The 17417-nt window shown below is 45.2% G+C and overlaps 1 protein-coding gene across 5 annotated transcripts in view; it reads left to right on the top strand.

Moving 5' to 3' along the window:
* Nucleotides 1–17417, top strand: part of SHANK3 (SH3 and multiple ankyrin repeat domains 3) — a 3072962-nt gene that overhangs the window by 1970728 nt on the left and 1084817 nt on the right. The gene's annotated exons all lie outside the window — the stretch shown is intronic.

Here is a 17417-nt window from a genome sequence, read left to right as displayed (position 1 = left end):
TTAACTAAAGTGCTGAATTTGAAAAGATCTGCTTGCACAATCCTTCAAAGATTTTATCCTCCTTACTCAAAAGTTGTGATGCTGTGGAGGCGGAAGAAGATGCCTTGGAGTAAAGAGTAGTAGACTTTACTACAGTTGAAGACATGTTATTAACGGTACATCTTCAATGGAAAGCAATCGTTACAGTGAATGAATTTTACGGTTGAGACGAGATCCAGAATGTGACTTCTCCCACTGTCTCCTTGCTTCTGAAAGCACATCCATTTGTAAAGTGAGCCCTGCTAGCACCCCTACCTCAGCTGGTTCGGGCCTAGGAATGTCTAGATAAGTCAAAAAGCCTAGAGCAGTCATGAAAAGCATGAACTCAAGAAGAAGGCTCATCGTCGTCATCTTACATGTCGGTATGCCCCTTATGCACTGGGCGGGTTCTGTTTTCTGTTGGATCAACAGCACTAAGGCCTGTGGCTGTGGCTCATGCTCTTTTGATTCTGGTGGACGTTTCTGTGGAGCTACAGGAGGCAAAGGTGGAGGGATTTGAGGATGCTGAATATGTTCTCTGAAAAGATCCTTAAAATAGTTTTTCAGTGGATCCGAGTGCATCAACGCCTACAATTTAGTGAAAAAGGCCTCATACAAGGACTGTCTTGGTTGTGGCTGCGGAATGGAGACAAGTCTAGAAAACGGATTTTGTCTCAAGAATTCGTCGATACATGTTACCAAGAAGGACCTCCCAAACATGAGTCCACATAATGTACAGAAGACGACGTGGGTGGAAGAGAAAAAATAGAAGGAAAGGGCATCCTAGTATGTGTCGAAAATGCAACTCTCGGTGCAAAGAGATCTCTGGCCAAGGATGCATTACGTACTGACCTAGGCCTGCTGTTAATGAGTATTGGTGCCAATGACATGGAGGAATTGGCAGTCACTGCAGTATCTTGTGGGGTAACTATTTTGAGAGATGAGCTGGTGAAGTGCTCCACAGTTTTACCAGGATGGTTTGGTGTTTGCTTGGAGACCTTCGATTGAGGTTTTTCAGGATTCAAAGAACTTTTGGAATCCTTTACTGAGGAAACTATTTTAGCTGTTTCGATGGGAACCTCAGCAATACTGTTTTTTCAGTCTTTGGGCAAACCTCCAACCTCTTACCCCTTGAGGGATTCTCAGCGTGGCCAATTACTTTCTTGGCCCCTTTTTGCGGATCCTCATAGAATTCTTTGGTAGACTCAGCCGAGACAGGGGATCCTCTACCTTTCTGGTAACTTTCTAAACCCCTAATAGCAGAACATCAGGGGTGCCACAGTACTTTTTGCCCCTTTGTGGGGAACCTCTGGTCTTCAGCTACGACCTCTTGTGCGTTATCTCAGGATGAGTCCCAGTTAGGCCCCTAACCTACCTCGATGCCCCGGGAAAGAAATTCCCTGACCGGAGTAACTGAAAAAGAAGTGCACCCACTGGCACCGATGCTTCTCTTCAATGAAGTCTCTCATGTGGAGAAACACAATGGAAGACTTCTTCCCACACCTGCAATTTTCTCTGAAATGTGTGTATCGAAAGAAAGTGGCAGTAGAAACATGAACTCTACATGTGGTCCGGGCCTAAACACTCGAGGCACAGATTGTGGGCATCCACGTCACATAGTGAAGACCGCAGCAAACACATGACATGAACCCTTTATGCTCCGGCATAGGTGGAGGGAAAGTGTCGACAGCAGGAAGATAGGAAAATTGTGACAGGACCAGAATAGAATGCGGGAAAAAAGGTGCCCGTTGGTGCTACCGCATGTCCGATCCCAGTCACGCTCAGAAAAGGATTGGAAAGATGGTCCCAAGACTGCACACGTGCTGGCCCTCACTAAAGAGAAAAAAAAGGGCAAACCTTGTTGGTGCTAGAAAAAAGTGCTCATCCCATAGGACTGAATGTCCTATAAGTATGGAGGAAACGTGGTGGGAAGTAGGAGTATTTAGATTACTTTGTTTTTAGAGGAATTCAGCATACTTCAGTGAAGTGGATGCCTGAGATCATTGGAGCAAAGAAGGTGGAGACAGTTGTATTGTGCATTCTCTGTGTTATGCTGAACATCTTCAGGCCATAGAACCTTGGGTTGTGGAATCCCTCGGTGGAATGTCTATCCTGGAATCTGGTCAGTTGGGAGTTTGAGAGAAGCTGACTAGAGCTGGGGGTCGCTGAGAGATATCTTCTCATTAATAAATAAGCAAGCATTCCACTTACCAATCTGTCGACCTTCATCATTTCAGAGACACTGTTAAAAAAAAGTGATTTGAGGAGTTTTGATTAGTGAGCGAGGTAAGATGCAGATTAGTGAGGGAGGCAAGATGCAGCACGATAGTTGGCAGGATTGGCAGTGTCAGCTGAGGGTTTCTTTAGGATAGGTAGGACAGTTGCCAACTTGAATCAAACTTGAAAAAATCCAAGGGAAAAAGAGATATTGAAAAGGGAGAAGTGATAGAAGCAGGTTAGTCATGCAAGTTGCTTGTCTGTGTTGCAAACTGGTGAGCAGGAGGGGTTGGCAATCCTAAGGATCGTGGCCAGTTCAAGAAGAGAAGTCGGGGTAATGACTAAAAGGAGAAGGTGATTGAGATTGGTGGAGGGCAAAGAGGGAGGTAGGGTTATGCAAGTGTTGAGGGTGTATCAGATTCTATCAACTTTAGAAGAGAAGTAGTATGCAAAGCAGAGACGGAAGAAGTGATCATCCTAGGAAGAAGAGGTGTGTGCACGGTCTGAGGTGTGTGCAAGGTCAGTGGTGTGACAGGCAGCTGTGTGAATGGGAGCATAGTAAGTTGATTAGATTGGTGAAGTCGAATATTTTAGCAGAGTCAAGGGCCATGATGACGAAGAGGGGGGAATTCTTGTAGATGAGGAGAAGGGGTGGGTCCAATCTTTACACAACTAAGGGGGGTGCGTTGCATTTCAGTTTTCAGTAGGTGGACCTGTTGGGTAATCCAATGATGGGGGAACAGGCTAGAAGGAGTGAGGGTCAAAGGATTGTTGAAGAACCAGTCCGAGAAGGTCTGTTCATTGGAAGAGAATTGGTGAGGAATGAGTGAGAGCTTGGGGCAGGGCTGACTTTAGCTATGTATGGAGCAAGGAGTCTGGGTTTGAATTTGCCTTTGAAGATGGGGGTGGGATGTAAGTGTGGGGGACAACAATGTTAATGGATATAGTGATCAGAAGGGGGAGAGGTCGATAGTTAGAGTAAAAGAAATAAAGAAGTACAGAGTCAAGGAAGTTGCCTTGGAAGAGAGTGGGTAGATTGTGAAGCAGGTAGAGGAGTAGTCCAAAGGAGAGTTTACCTTGTTGTGTGGGAGAGATTTTGCTTAGTTTCGAGTCACCCATGAATACTACCGGCATTTCGGTAGGAGGGGAGTTAAGCGGGCGGGGAGTCAGAGAAGGAGCTGAGAGGGACTCGGGGTCACTCGATGAGGAGGATGGTGATAGGGATAAGTTGGAGGAGTTGGGTGGCAGTGCATTCAAAAGAGTGGGAAAAATTCAGAGTGCAAAAGGGCTGCAGTGTGGGCGTTGTTGACCATTAACCTGACCCCACTCCCACTTTTGGACAAGCTGGAGGAGAGGGAGAACATAGTAGACACAGTGCATACGGTAGCAGGCGTATCAGATTCGAGGCAGGAGATCCAAGCCTCTATAAAGCCAAATACTGCCAGTGGGAGTGTGGAGGAGTATTGAAGTGGACAGTGATAAAGGACGTTTTATTGCAGACTGACGAGGCATTCCAATGCCCATGTGTGATGATAGTAGAAGAAGCGAGAGCAGAGGCAATATAGAGTGGGAGGAAAGAATGGTAAGTGAGATGTGAGAAAGTAGGATGGCCAGACAGCCCTCTGTGGGCGAAACAAAGAGCAGGGTCACACTTTGAAGAGGTTACGAATCTGAAGGATTAAATGAGTGGGATGGGCCAGGGGGTGGAGTCCAAAAGTAATGTGAGAAGGGTAATGAGGGAGTAGTAGTAGCAGTACGGGTAGTGGTGGAAGCACACTGAGAGGGGAGTGGGGTAGTGAGATAGACCAGAGGAGAATGTATGCAGGGAAGAGTGACAGCTCAGAGAGTGGTGAGCAAGGGACGAATAGCAAAATCAGTATTATAGTAGTCATTAAAGGATGCAATGCAAAGAAGCACAGTAAGCAAACAGAAAATGCAGCTTTTAAAATATGAGCATAATGCCATAAGTGAACAAAATGCAGCTACAAAGATGCACACAATCAAGAGACAGCTTCTAAAAGAGTGGTCTAAACCACAGGGCCATGAGTGACCAAAACGCAGCTCATAAAATACAGGTGTAGAACACAGTGCCATAAAGCATTAATGTACGTAAGGTACAATAGTTGGAACTGCGGTATTGTGGAAGATCTATAGTGGGGCAGTCAAAGTTTCTCTCACTACTCTTATTGGGAAAAATAGAGATCTGCTCAATTCTGTCAGCAATAATGTAAGTCAAGAAGAAGAGAGGGGTGCACTGTAAAAGTTGCGATCTGTGCAAGAAAGAGTGAATTCAATGGGTGTGTTCTGTATACTTGAGATGTTAAGAAGAAATATTGTGCAGTGGTGCACTTACTAACCCCTGCCACCTAAAAAAATGTTTTTGGATGTCGATCTTTTCTGAAATTCTAGTGGGGGTGTTAATATGTGTCTTTTGTAATGAATACATTGACTTAAATTATTGCTCATAGAATTGAGCATACCTCGATGTTTCCAATAAGATTAGCGATTGATTGATTGAGATATTTGTATTGTGTACACGAGTCAAATCGTATCCAGGCACCAATGAAAAAAGAACATTACAGAGTGAAAATAGCATCACCAATCGTGTATCAACAGTAGCATCCATACGTTAGCAGATAAATTTAAACAGATGGGCTTTTAGATTTTTTCAGAATACTGCCAGAGATTCCGCTTTCCTTAGTTCCAATGGGACACTATTCCAGAGCCTGGGTCCAAACACTGAAAATCTTCAATCTAGACTCGAGAGAAACCTGCTTTGACTGCTCCTCTAAGGTGTGTCGTATCAGTGATTTAAGAATCCCCAGCAGAGAGAAGCATTTCCAGGTCCCCTTTTGTTGAAGAGGATCTATGGTGGCACAATGAGGTTGAATGAGAACAGGCAATAATCATATGAGAAGGAGGGAACTCACATGGTAGGATTATGAGTGGAATTGGGAGTCACAGGGTGATAGGTGGCACCAGTTCACACTGTGAAGGCATCATGAAGTAGACATAGACAAATGAGTAAAGATTGGATTATGATATTTCATTTAAAACAAAAAAAGGTTTGGAAAAAAGCCTAACTTGCCCTATTTTTTAAAAAAATGTTTTATTGGTTAATCTTATTTAAACCTTAAACATTGTTCTCCTTACTCCATTAGTAAGGTCATTATTCCTTTCTTAAAATCCTCTTCCATCGATAAGAACCAGTCCAGTAGCGTGTTCCCTTCGTTACCTTTTGTTCCATCATTACATTGTTTCAAAATTTGTTTTAACAAACTAATTGATTAATTACATAAGTCTACTCCTAGATTTGTCTCAAAGTCCGGACCCTTCTACTTCCTGATTCAGATTTAATGTTTCGACAAATTTTAGTGTATCGAGGGTTTTGCCAATCTTGTCAACAGTCAGGAGTCGTTCCCAATAGTCTTCTTCCGTCTCCTCAGTAATATTCCTTATATAGCTGCCCATATAGATCTCTCTTTTCCATTTTAAAGCTGGGCAGACTAACATAACATGCCTGATCGTTTCCAGTTGGCCTTTAAGTTTGCAGAACCTGCAATATGCTGCTGATTTTTCAATTGGCCTCCTTTTCCATTTTACTTCTCTGCAGTGCCAAATGTTAAGTCTGCAGCGCAGAAGCAGGTCCCGGTAATGCTTAGATGGAAATTTCAACAGGTAAGGAGGTAGCATGTTCAAGCCCTTTTTTTCCCAGACGATGTTATAACATAGATTTCTTTTCAATCTTTGTTCCTGGGTTTCCTCCCAGTCCTTTTCGCAGATGACTCTTTTTGCTTTATCCAGATTGTTCTTTAGGGTATCTTCCAGGAGGTTTACTTGTTCCATGCAAGCTTTGCATCTTCTTTTCCAGTTATTAAGCATCTTATCTTCATTCACTGTGTCCGTCTGTACTAGAATTTCAAATGGCTTTGATGGTATATCCAGGATGCACTTTCTATACAAAGATAGAGATTTCCAAAGTGCGACTGAGGCCAACGATTGGAGTCTAAGCTCCATTCTTATGAGTTCCACTGGTAATGAAGTTGGTAGGCGCAAGATCTTACGCCAAAAGTACGCCTCGCAGTGATTCCAAACTTCCCATCTTAGGGCTAAGAGTGCCTCAGCACCATAAGTGATGACCGCCACCACTTTCTGCTTGAAAAAGGTTACAATCGGGGTTAAAGAAAACTTCCCATATCTGCGATGTAGGCAAATCCCTTGATTTGTCAGGGCCACTGGTTTTTCTCGGATCAGAGTGTAATGTGCCTGTTAGTTGCAGTTTTTGTTAATCATTATCCCCAGGTACAGTGTAACGCTCACCTGATTCCCACGGAGGCGCCGGTCTTGGCAGGATGGTGTCTGTGACTCGAAAAGTGAAGTGCAGGACTCGATTGGCTTCCGGGGCTGAGCCTCTTCGCACTGTGTGTCTAACTCGAAGAGTGAGATATCTGCAGGTGAAAGAATATGGGGTTAATGATCTGGGGTTGTCGGGTATCTCTCTCCCTTTCCCTTCCTCGCTTTTCCGTGGAGCCCCAAGGTCAACGTGCTCACCTTAGAGAGGTGAATGCTGGACTCTCCATCTGCGTCTGGTGCAGGGTGCCGTTGCCAGTTCCTTCACTGGGTGAAACGTAGGCCTCTTGACATCAGAGGATTGCTACCGTCGTTAACTGCACGAACGGTGAGTTTCCGGACACCTTTTAAGTCCTTACAGTCTTTAGGTGCGTGGGCACTTTAATGTGGAACAGGGCTCTGTATAATGCTTTTTCTATTTGTCTTGCAGGGCTCTTGAGGTAGAAGATGGTGTGAAGAAAGCCGAAGTTCGAGCCAGAGTCTTGGAATGACGCGCTTGGAAATGCGTAAGTAAATGCCGGTTGCCTGCTTTTCAAAAGCTCTCTAACTGTCTCTTTTCCCTTGCAGTTGTGAGTTCGGGTGTTGAAGAGATGCTGGAAATGCCGGAGTATTTGCAGGCGCCCTATTGTGGCGGGTGCGATGGCGCGTAAGTAAAATATCTGTCTAATGTCTCTTCTTTTGTCTTTCAGGTGCAGGATTGCAGCGTTGAAGAAAACCGGAATTCCCGGAGTGCCGGTAAGTAATTCCACACAGGAATAACTATGCTTTTGTCTTCACAGGCGGAGGAGCAGCGTGAAGAGATGGTAGCTGCCGATGGATCAGGTGAGGAAAGCGCTGCGCGTGAAGGTTGCCGTGCTAACCTGTTGTTTCTTGTCTTTGCAGGTGCTACTGAAGGCTGGATACAGGAATGGTAAGCGTTTGTTCTTGCAGGTTCAGGATCGGAAAGAAGAAAACTGGAACAGACACGGTGAGCGTTCTGCTGCAGATGCAGAATAACGCGAAGCACGTTTCATCAATCGGGTGTGGTTTAAATAGCCTTGGAGTGATGGGGCATCTTCCTCCACGGCCTCGCCTAAGTAAGAAAAGAGTTCCTGTTCCAGAAGAGTTCCAGTGTTGTATCCAGGAAGTGGAGCTTGCCCCACCCAGGTAAGAAAGTAGTCCCGGCTCACAGAGGATTCCTATGTGGCTGGTAAGTAAGCAGCATGGTCTGCTGCAGTTAAGTCCACCCAAGCATCTTCATACAAATTATGAGCCCGGCGCTTCCAGTGCCGGGACCAGTGACTTTGATGAGCCTGGTGCCACCGGCGCCAGGACAAGGTCCAAAAGGTCCCAGTGGGGACCGGCTGGTGCCTAGGATGAAGGTTAGGGGCCTGCTTCCAAGGACGTTGGGCTGGTCCTAGCTCCTTGGAAGCAGTGATCATGACAGCACCCCCCCTCAAGGCCCCTCCTAAGCGTGTCTTCTCCGGGGGTTTTGGCTTCTCGGGGTGATTCGAATGGAATTTCTTGACCAGATGAGGTGCGTGGACATGTTCTGAGGGTTCCCAAGACCTTTCCTGGGGGCCGTATCCTTTCCAATCAACCAGGTAATATAATTTAGATTTGGAGATTTTGGAGTCTAGGATGTTCTTTACTTCGAACTCAAGTTCTCCATCCACTAGAACAGGTTGTGGGAGTTCGGTCAATCGGGTTTCTGGTTGTACTGGTTTTAGTAAGGAGACATGGAATACTGGATGTATTTTCATATGCGAAGGCAATTCCAATTTGACAGCCACCGGATTAATTATGGCAGAGATGAGAAAGGGTCCTAAGTATCTCGGGATGAAGGTGCGGGGTCCTTTTAGAGGCAGGTGCTTAGTGGATAACCAGACCTGATCTCCCACTGCGTAGTGAGGGGCCTCTTTACGGTGTTGATCCGCTCCTTTCTTGTATAGAGCTTTAGCTCTTTGCAGATGGGCAGTGGCTTCTTTAAAAGTACGAGTGATCACTGAGTGCAAGTGATCCACAGCAGGTGTTTCGAATTCTTGGGGAGGATCCAGGTTAGAGGTCCTAGGATGGTTTCCGTATAATAGGAAGAAGGGAGTCTTCCCGGTTCCAGAATGGGTCGAATTGTTATAAGCGTATTCAGCGATCCAAAGGATATCCTTCCAAGGGTTTTCAGTCTGTTGGAGCATGCAACGTAAATATTGCTCCAGAGTTTGATTTGTCCTCTCGGTTTGTCTGTCAGTTTGGGGATGGTGACTGGTTGAAAGTCTCACATCAATTTGGGCTAAGCGACAGCAACTTCGCCAAAAGTGGGAGATGAATTGACTTCCCCTATCGGAGACCAAAACCGAGGGAAAACCGTGTAACCGAACAATGTTTTCTAAGAATTCTCGGGCTAATACTGAAGCTGAAGGTAGGCCCTTCAGGGGAATGAAGTGAGCCATCTTGGAGAATAGATCCACGACTACTAAAATGGTATTATAGCCTGAGCATGGAGGTAAGTCCGTGATGAAATCCATGGACAGGGTATGCCATGGACAGGGAGGGATGTCCAGTGGGTGTAAGAGGCCGGCTGGTTTCTCCTTCTGACTTTTATTCTGAGCACACACACCGCAGGAGATTACAAAGTCTCTAATATCCTTCTTCCATGATGGCCACCAGAAATGTCTTTTGACCTTTTCCATGGTTTTGGTAATGCCAGGGTGACCCTCCATTAATGAGTCGTGATAACAGGAGATTACCTGTTTTTGTATTTTCTCACAGGGCAAGTACAATCGTCCTCGGAAATATGGTAGGTCTTGGTCCACTGAGAAATCCTTCCCCTTGAATTGCCAGTCCTGTAATTCTGCCGGAGTTAGGAGTGATTTGACTGTAGTCTCCATGTCTTCAAAGGATTGAGCGCTGACCAAGCCCAAAATCCTTTGGTCCGGGATTATGGGTATTGGTTCAGGATTGGTCAAGTGTTCATCTATTCCCATCCGGGAGAGGGCATCTGCTTTTCCGTTTTTACTGCCTGGTCGATAAGTAATTATAAAGTCAAACTCAGCCAAAAACAGAGCCCAGCGGAGCTGCCTGGAAGACTGAGCTTTGGCCGTCTTCAGATATTGTAAGTTGCGGTGATCTGTCATTACGGTGACTGTGTGTCTGGCTCCCAAAAGATAATGCCGCCAGGCTTTAAAGGCTGATCTGATAGCTAAAAGTTCCTTGTCTGTAATTGAATAGTTGATCTCGGGAGCCGAGAATTTGCGGGACCAAAAGGCTACAGGATGTAATTGGTGTGTGACCGGATCTCTTTGTGATAAAATTGCCCCCATAGCAAGAGTAGAAGCATCTGTTTCTACGATGTAGGAGAGTTCTGGGCGAGGGTGTTTTAGAACAGGTGCAGAGATGAATTTAGCTTTTAAGTCCTGAAAAGCTTGTTCCGCATCGGTAGACCACTCAAAACGTTTGTTTTTCTTTAATAGAGCGGTGATGGGCTGGACTATTCGAGAGAATTCAGGAATGAACCTGCGGTAAAAGTTAGCGAAGCCTAACATGCTTTGAACTCCTTTTACAGAGGTTGGTGAAGGCCACTTGATGATTGCATCGACTTTCTTTGAATCCATATGGACTCCGTTTGGTGACAATATGAATCCCAGGAACTCAACTTCAGTTACGTTACGTTGAAAACGCATTTTTCAAGCTTAGCAAAAAGGTTATGTTGACGTAATCTCTCGAGGACCTCTTTAACTTGTTTCTGATGTTCCTCTTCAGATGATGAATAGACGAGGATGTCATCAATGTAGACAACAACACACACATCTATGAGTTCTCTAAGGACATCATTCATAAAATACTGGAAGGCGGCAGGAGCGTTGCATAGTCCAAAGGGCATAACTTGATATTCAAACAGCCCATACTTGGTGCGGAAGGCCGTCTTCCATTCATCGCCCTCTTTTATTCGTACCAAGTGGTAGGCTCCTCTGAGATCCAACTTTGTATATATACATGCGTCTTTGACTTGGTCCAGGAGTTCAGGGATCAAAGGTAACGGGTATCTGTTTTTAACAGTGATTTGATTCAGGGCGCGGTAATCTATACAAGTCCTAAGGTCTCCTTCCTTTTTTGGAACGAAGAACAAAGCCGAGGAAGCTGGCGATTTTGAAGGACGGATAAATCCGGTAGCTAGGTATTGGTCCAGATATTGTCTGAGGTGAAGATTCTCTGGCTCGGTGAGGGCATAAATCCTACTGCAAGGAGGAGTTGCTCCGGGTATCAGATCTATTTGACAGTCGTACGACCTATGAGGAGGCAGGGTGTTAGCTTGGTCCTTCCGAAAGACGTCTTGGAATTTCTGGTATTTGGGAGGTAGTTTGGGAACCTCAGAAGAGATTGCCGCCAGTGAAACATCAGGCCAAGGATAACAAGTGGAGATACATTCTGGAAACTGAACCGTCTTTGCTCGCCAATCGATCTAAGGATTGTGCTTCTCTAACCAAGGAATTCCCAGAATGATCTGGAACTGAGGGGCCTTGATCACATCGAACACGATTTTCTCCCGGTGTCCCCCTTGGCTCACTAACGTCACTTCTTGGGTGGCGTGAGTTACTGGTCCGGAGGCTATCTCCGTGCCATCCACTGTAGTAATGACGTCTTTTACTGCCTTAGGGACAAGAGGTAGATTCATCCTTGATACCATTTCACGGTCCACATAATTACTGATTGCTCCGCTGTCGATGTAAGCTTCAATTGCATGCAAACGATCCGGACGTTCAGGGCTAATGAGGACCATAGGCACCACGAAATGCGAGGTCATGGAACAGATTTTAACGCTCGGCAAGAGGACCTCTACACTTGTCGGGCTAGGTCGTTTCCCTGCTCAGAATTTGTGGTACAGGTATCTGCGGCTCCTACAGCCTTCTTAGCTGGTTTCACTGGACAGTCTCGAAGAAAGTGCCCCGAGTTTCCGCAATAGAGGCATAATTGCAGCTGTCTTCTCCTTTCTCGCTCTTTTTGGGTTAAAGGTCCTTTCATGCCCTCTATTTGCATGGGTTCCACGGTGTCAGCTCCCCTAGTAGAGGTCTGCGGTTTAGAAAACACTCGGGTATCAAATTTGGAACGATCAGCCTTTCTGTTCTGTAATCTGTGGTCCAATTGAACAACTAACTCAATATAGTATGAGCATTCTTGTAGAGGATTCACAACTTTAGCTAACACATCCTTGAGCTCTCCACGCAGGCCTCTGTAGAAAAGCGTTATTCTTTTATCCTCAGGCCATTGAGTTTCCACTATAAGTCTGTTGAATGAGGCAATGTAAGTCAAGAGGTCTTGATTACCCTGTCGTAACGAAAGGAGTTCATTGTCCAAGGCCAGCCCTTGTGCATGTCTTGCGAACAGTTTCTCCATGCTGGACTGGAAGGCCTGGAAATCATGAAGAACCGGATCATCCTGAGTGACTAAAGGGATCGACCAATCTGCGGCACTGCCACTGAGATAAGAAAGCACAAAAGCCACCTTGGCCTGATCTGTTGGGAAGGCAGCTGGTCTACATAAGAAGTGTAGGCGGCACTGGTTAATGAACACTGCAAATCTCTTTGGGTCACCAGAAAAGCGTTCGGGCGGAGCCAAGGGCACATTACCGGGTAGATTGATTTGCACTGGATTTGAGGAAGATGCTGAAGGATAATTTCCTCCTGGAGCGGGCAAAGGTGTTTGTCCTGCCTGCGTTCGTAGCAATTGCCTAGCGAGGTCCTCTGTTCGCTCCTTGGATATTATCAGCTCTCTTCTTAGAGCGTTTCTTTCCTGACGAGCTGCATGTACTTCTGCTCTTAGTTCCCCAAGCAACTGGGCCAATTGATCAGTATCCGAGGTTTCCATTGCGCCTGGGTAGGAGTTTTGCGGTGGGCTTCGCGTTCTGTAACGCTCACCTGATTCCCACGGAGGCGCCGGTCTTGGCAGGATGGTGTCTGTGACTCGAAAAGTAAAGTGCAGGACTCGATTGGCTTCCGGGGCTGAGCCTCTTCGCACTGTGTGTCTAACTCGAAGAGTGAGATATCTGCAGGTGAAAGAATATGGGGTTAATGATCTGGGGTTGTCGGGTATCTCTCTCCCTTTCCCTTCCTCGCTTTTCCGTGGAGCCCCAAGGTCAACGTGCTCACCTTAGAGAGGTGAATGCTGGACTCTCCATCTGCGTCTGGTGCAGGGTGCCGTTGCCAGTTCCTTCACTGGGTGAAACGTAGGCCTCTTGACATCAGAGGATTGCTACCGTCGTTAACTGCACGAACGGTGAGTTTCCGGACACCTTTTAAGTCCTTACAGTCTTTAGGTGCGTGGGCACGTTAATGTGGAACAGGGCTCTGTATAATGCTTTTTCTATTTGTCTTGCAGGGCTCTTGAGGTAGAAGATGGTGTGAAGAAAGCTGAAGTTCGAGCCAGAGTCTTGGAATGACGCGCTTGGAAATGCGTAAGTAAATGCCGGTTGCCTGCTTTTCAAAAGCTCTCTAACTGTCTCTTTTCCCTTGCAGTTGTGAGTTCGGGTGTTGAAGAGACGCTGGAAACGCCGGAGTATTTGCAGGCGCCCTATTGTGGCGGGCGCAATGGCGCGTAAGTAAAATACCTGTCTAATGTCTCTTCTTTTGTCTTTCAGGTGCAGGATTGCAGCGTTGAAGAAAACCGGAATTCCCGGAGTGCCGGTAAGTAATTCCACACAGGAATAACTATGCTTTTGTCTTCACAGGCGGAGGAGCAGCGTGAAGAGATGGTAGCTGCCGATGGATCAGGTGAGGAAAGCGCTGCGCGTGAAGGTTGCCGTGCTAACCTGTTGTTTCTTGTCTTTGCAGGTGCTACTGAAGGCTGGATACAGGAATGGTAAGCGTTTGTTCTTGCAGGTTCAGGATCGGAAAGAAGAAAACTGGAACAGACACGGTGAGCGTTCTGCTGCAGATGCAGAATAACGCGAAGCACGTTTCATCAATCGGGTGTGGTTTAAATAGCCTTGGAGTGATGAGGCATCTTCCTCCACGGCCTCGCCTAAGTAAGAAAAGAGTTCCTGTTCCAGAAGAGTTCCAGTGTTGTATCCAGGGAGTGGAGCTTGCCACACCCAGGTAAGAAAGTAGTCCCGGCTCACAGAGGATTCCTATGTGGCTGGTAAGTAAGCAGCATGGTCTGCTGCAGGTAAGTCCACCCAAGCATCTTCATACAAATTATGAGCCCGGCGCTTCCAGTGCCGGGACCAGTGACTTTGATGAGCCTGGTGCCACCGGCGCCAGGACAAGGTCCAAAAGGTCCCAGTGGGGACCGGCTGGTGCCTAGGATGAAGGTTAGGGGCCTGCTTCCAAGGACGTTGGGCTGGTCCTAGCTCCTTGGAAGCAGTGATCATGACATAGTGTCGTTTCCACTTCTTCCAGTTTTTCGTTTTCCAATGACCATGTCACAGTTTTTCCTGCCAATTTTCTTCCAATGCCACATTTCAAGGTTAAGATCATAGATTTTTTGACGTTCATCTTCATGCTATTTTCTTTTAGATATTTATTGAAGGTCTCAATCCGTCTTTGTAGGCCTATTGGTGTTTGGTCTATAAATACCGCGTCATCGGCATATAGCATCCACGGTATCTCTTTTCCATTTATTTTTGGCAGGAATGCACGAATCTTGTCTTGGGCCGTTTTCATATCGGCCATATATAGAACAAAGAGGAATAGAGCTTCTGCTCAGCCCTGTTTGATTCCTCTGGAGGTTCTGATCCTCCTGGAGAGCCCCCCATTGCTTGTGATTTGAACCTTGATTGAAGTGTCAGTATATAATATTTTAATGGCTTCCAGTAAGTCTTTTGGGCAACCCCAGTTCCGCATTTTTGACCACAACCGTTCTCTATTAATTCCATCGAAGGCTTGTTCGAGGTCAATAAATGCTAGGTAAAGTTTTTTTTTTCCCAGCTAATGTATTTGCCTTCAGCAGGTTAATCAGAAACAGATTCAAGGCGGTGCCAACTCCGCTAACAAAGGCTGTCTGTCTTTCATCTAGGATTTTGGCCTTGGAAGCCCATTTTTTGAGGTCTCTTAGTAGAAGTGATGCAAATAGCTTGCCAATTGAATCTAGAAGCGCTATTGGCCTAGAGTTCCTGGGGTTTTCCCGGTCTCCCTTCTTGTATATCGGTACTATATTAGCCTCCGTCCATGTGGCTGGAATTTGTTTTGTTTTCATGATTTGTTGAAATAGGGCATAAATTAGATCAGTCCAGTTCTCACAATTTTCTTTCAACATTTTATTGGAGATGCCATTTGGGCCAGCTGCTCTAGAGGTACTAAGTTTGTTTATTAAGATTCGGATGTCATCTTTATCAAAGTCCAGGGCCCAAGGGGTCGTGTCGGGAGTCTCTTTTGTGGTTTTTCCCTGGATTTCACCTTCATAAAGAGCAGTGTAATGTTGGAACCATTTCTCTTCTGAGACTTGATTAATACCTATGGCCGATAGATTGAGGTCTCTGTCGTTGAGTAAGTCCCATGTACCTCTTGCGTTGTTAGTAGATATTGCGGCTAGCATTTTTTCGGTATCCCTTTGCATTCTTAGGTGGCTAGTTTGTCGCAACCAGTTCTTATAGGTTTGTTGACTTTTCCTCAGAAGTTCCTCTCTTTCTGTACTGGTATTCTTTTTTTATAAGTCTCTGTTCTGATCTATATTGTTTCCTCCTAGCCACTAGCTGTTCATCATAAGCATGTTTTTTCTTAATGTGCTTACTTTGGGTAGGGTTATATTTGACCTCATAGGCTTCCAGAAGCCATTTGTAATCCACCAGCTCTTCATTTTTGGTTATAGCTTCTTTATATCCTTGTACTAGTTTTGGGATTGCCTGAGTTTTTATTCTTAAGCGATTTCTTCCCCATGAAACCTCATTTTCCATTGATCTTTCGCTCTCTCTGTTAGTTCTTATTTCCCAGGTGAGTTCGGTGGCTAACAGACAATGATCACTGCATTGGAGAGGATTTTATCCTCTCCAATGTGTTCCCTGCAAACAAAGCAGTAGTCTAGGCATGCTCCTGATTTCCCACTGTGCCAAGTGTTAGCCCCCTGCAAATCTCCCTTTGTCTGACCATTTAACATCTTCATCTCACGGATTCTCATTTCCTTCATCCATGTTTGTTCTTTTCCTAGTAGATGTTCTATTATTTTGATGTTACCTTCTTTATCCAGCAGTTTGATGTTTAAGTCGCCATTTAATATTATCAGCTGGTCATTTCCCTCCGTCATGGATTTGTCAATTACATCCATGATTGATTTTAGATAGATTGCCTGTCCAGGCATATTCTCACTCCAGTAGATGTTAATCAAGATCATTTGTTTCGGGCCTTTCAAGTCTTCCGCTTCAGATGTTACTTTGAGCATTTGTACATATGGGTTTGGTGTCAGATGTTCTAATACTTTCAGTGGACATTCCAGTTTCTTTAGTATCATGAGACCTCCAAATGGTCTTCCCTTGGGTCCCTTTCTAGCCGGGTTGGTAAAAACTTTGTAGCCCTATGCTAGAGTGAGATTTCCCTACCTAACTGAAATTAATGATAGTCTGTGTCAGGACGTCCAAAGCAAATGTCTATCTGTGTCCAAAACCAATACTTGCCCTCACATCTAATTGCATCCAATGAGTAGGGATGTCAGCATCACAAAATAAGAAGTGTTCAAATAAAAGTTCAGAGCTTCTTCCCTCTCTTGGTTGTAAAAGAGGCTTACCTTCCCCAAGATGCAAGATAGTTCACGTTACCAAAAATAGGGGCTCTGTTCCCCAAGCTTTCAAGTCTCCTACTGTTCCAAGTAAACACAATTCCTTGGAATACTTCCCAGCTCTTCCGGCTTGGTTGCCTCTCACCAATTTCACCAGGATCACAAAGTTCAGTTCCTTAATTTCATATCATACAGGTTTTCCTTTATTTTCGATCATCAGTTTATGGATGTGTTAAGGGGTCTAGGCGCAGTTGTCGGACCACATGGTCCACCCATCACAGGTCACGCAACCGACACGCCTTACTTGCTTAATCTTCCCAGTTACACTGACACTGTTTAAGCCTCACACTGGTACTTGACATATTCTCATTCCATCCCCGGGCGGCTAGCTCAGCGACAACGTGCGCGCCTCAGAAGCAAGACGACACGAAGTAACACAGGTTCGATCCCCGGGTCCGTGCTTAGAAACCCCTGCATGTTTAAGCAAGACGACACGAAGTAACACAGGTTCGATCCCCGGGTCCGTGCTTAGAAACCCCTGCGTGTTTACGCGCGTTATAAATAACGCAACTAAGACAAAAGAAACAATTACGCAATAAAAAAAAATATTCCTGTAACAGCGCCTCGATGCCCGTGGGCTGTGTGAGCGCTTTAAAAATGCAAAAATAAATAAATATACTCTTGGATTTTTCTCAATACTTGTTTTGCCACCATTCAGTTGTTGTATTCCAAATATTCTCAGTACTTTTACCAATGCTTATTCTTTCAGGTTACACAGTTCTTTATATTCTTATGGCACTTGCCAATGCTTGTTTTCTCAGTTTACACAGTTCTTATTCTTTCAAGGGATTGCATCAAACTGCTTTCAATTCAATTGGTATTCAACCACACCTGCTTTCTTTTGGATTGGTATTCAAAAAGGTTTCATTTCATGTCATTATCACATTGAATAAATCAAAGTCAAATTTCCAGTTTACTCTCGTGCTGGGAATGTGCACCCTCTTCAGGGGCGTATTCAAAGTTCAAATATTTCTTTTCACTGGGACTCTCTTGGCCTTGTCATTTTCATCTCTTTCACAGTTCAGTATTTATAAAAACCTTAATTTGGTTTTCTCAGTAACTTCAGGCTTATCAAAAGTATTCAGTTCAAAATTGAC

Source organism: Ambystoma mexicanum, chromosome 12 (assembly GCF_040938575.1).
Source record: "Ambystoma mexicanum isolate Mex_15411 chromosome 12, UKY_AmexF1_1, whole genome shotgun sequence".
In the NCBI taxonomy this organism is placed as follows: Eukaryota; Metazoa; Chordata; class Amphibia; order Caudata; family Ambystomatidae; genus Ambystoma; species Ambystoma mexicanum.
The sequence above is the reverse complement of the archived record's forward strand: the minus strand, read 5'-3'. Positions and strand labels throughout refer to the sequence as shown.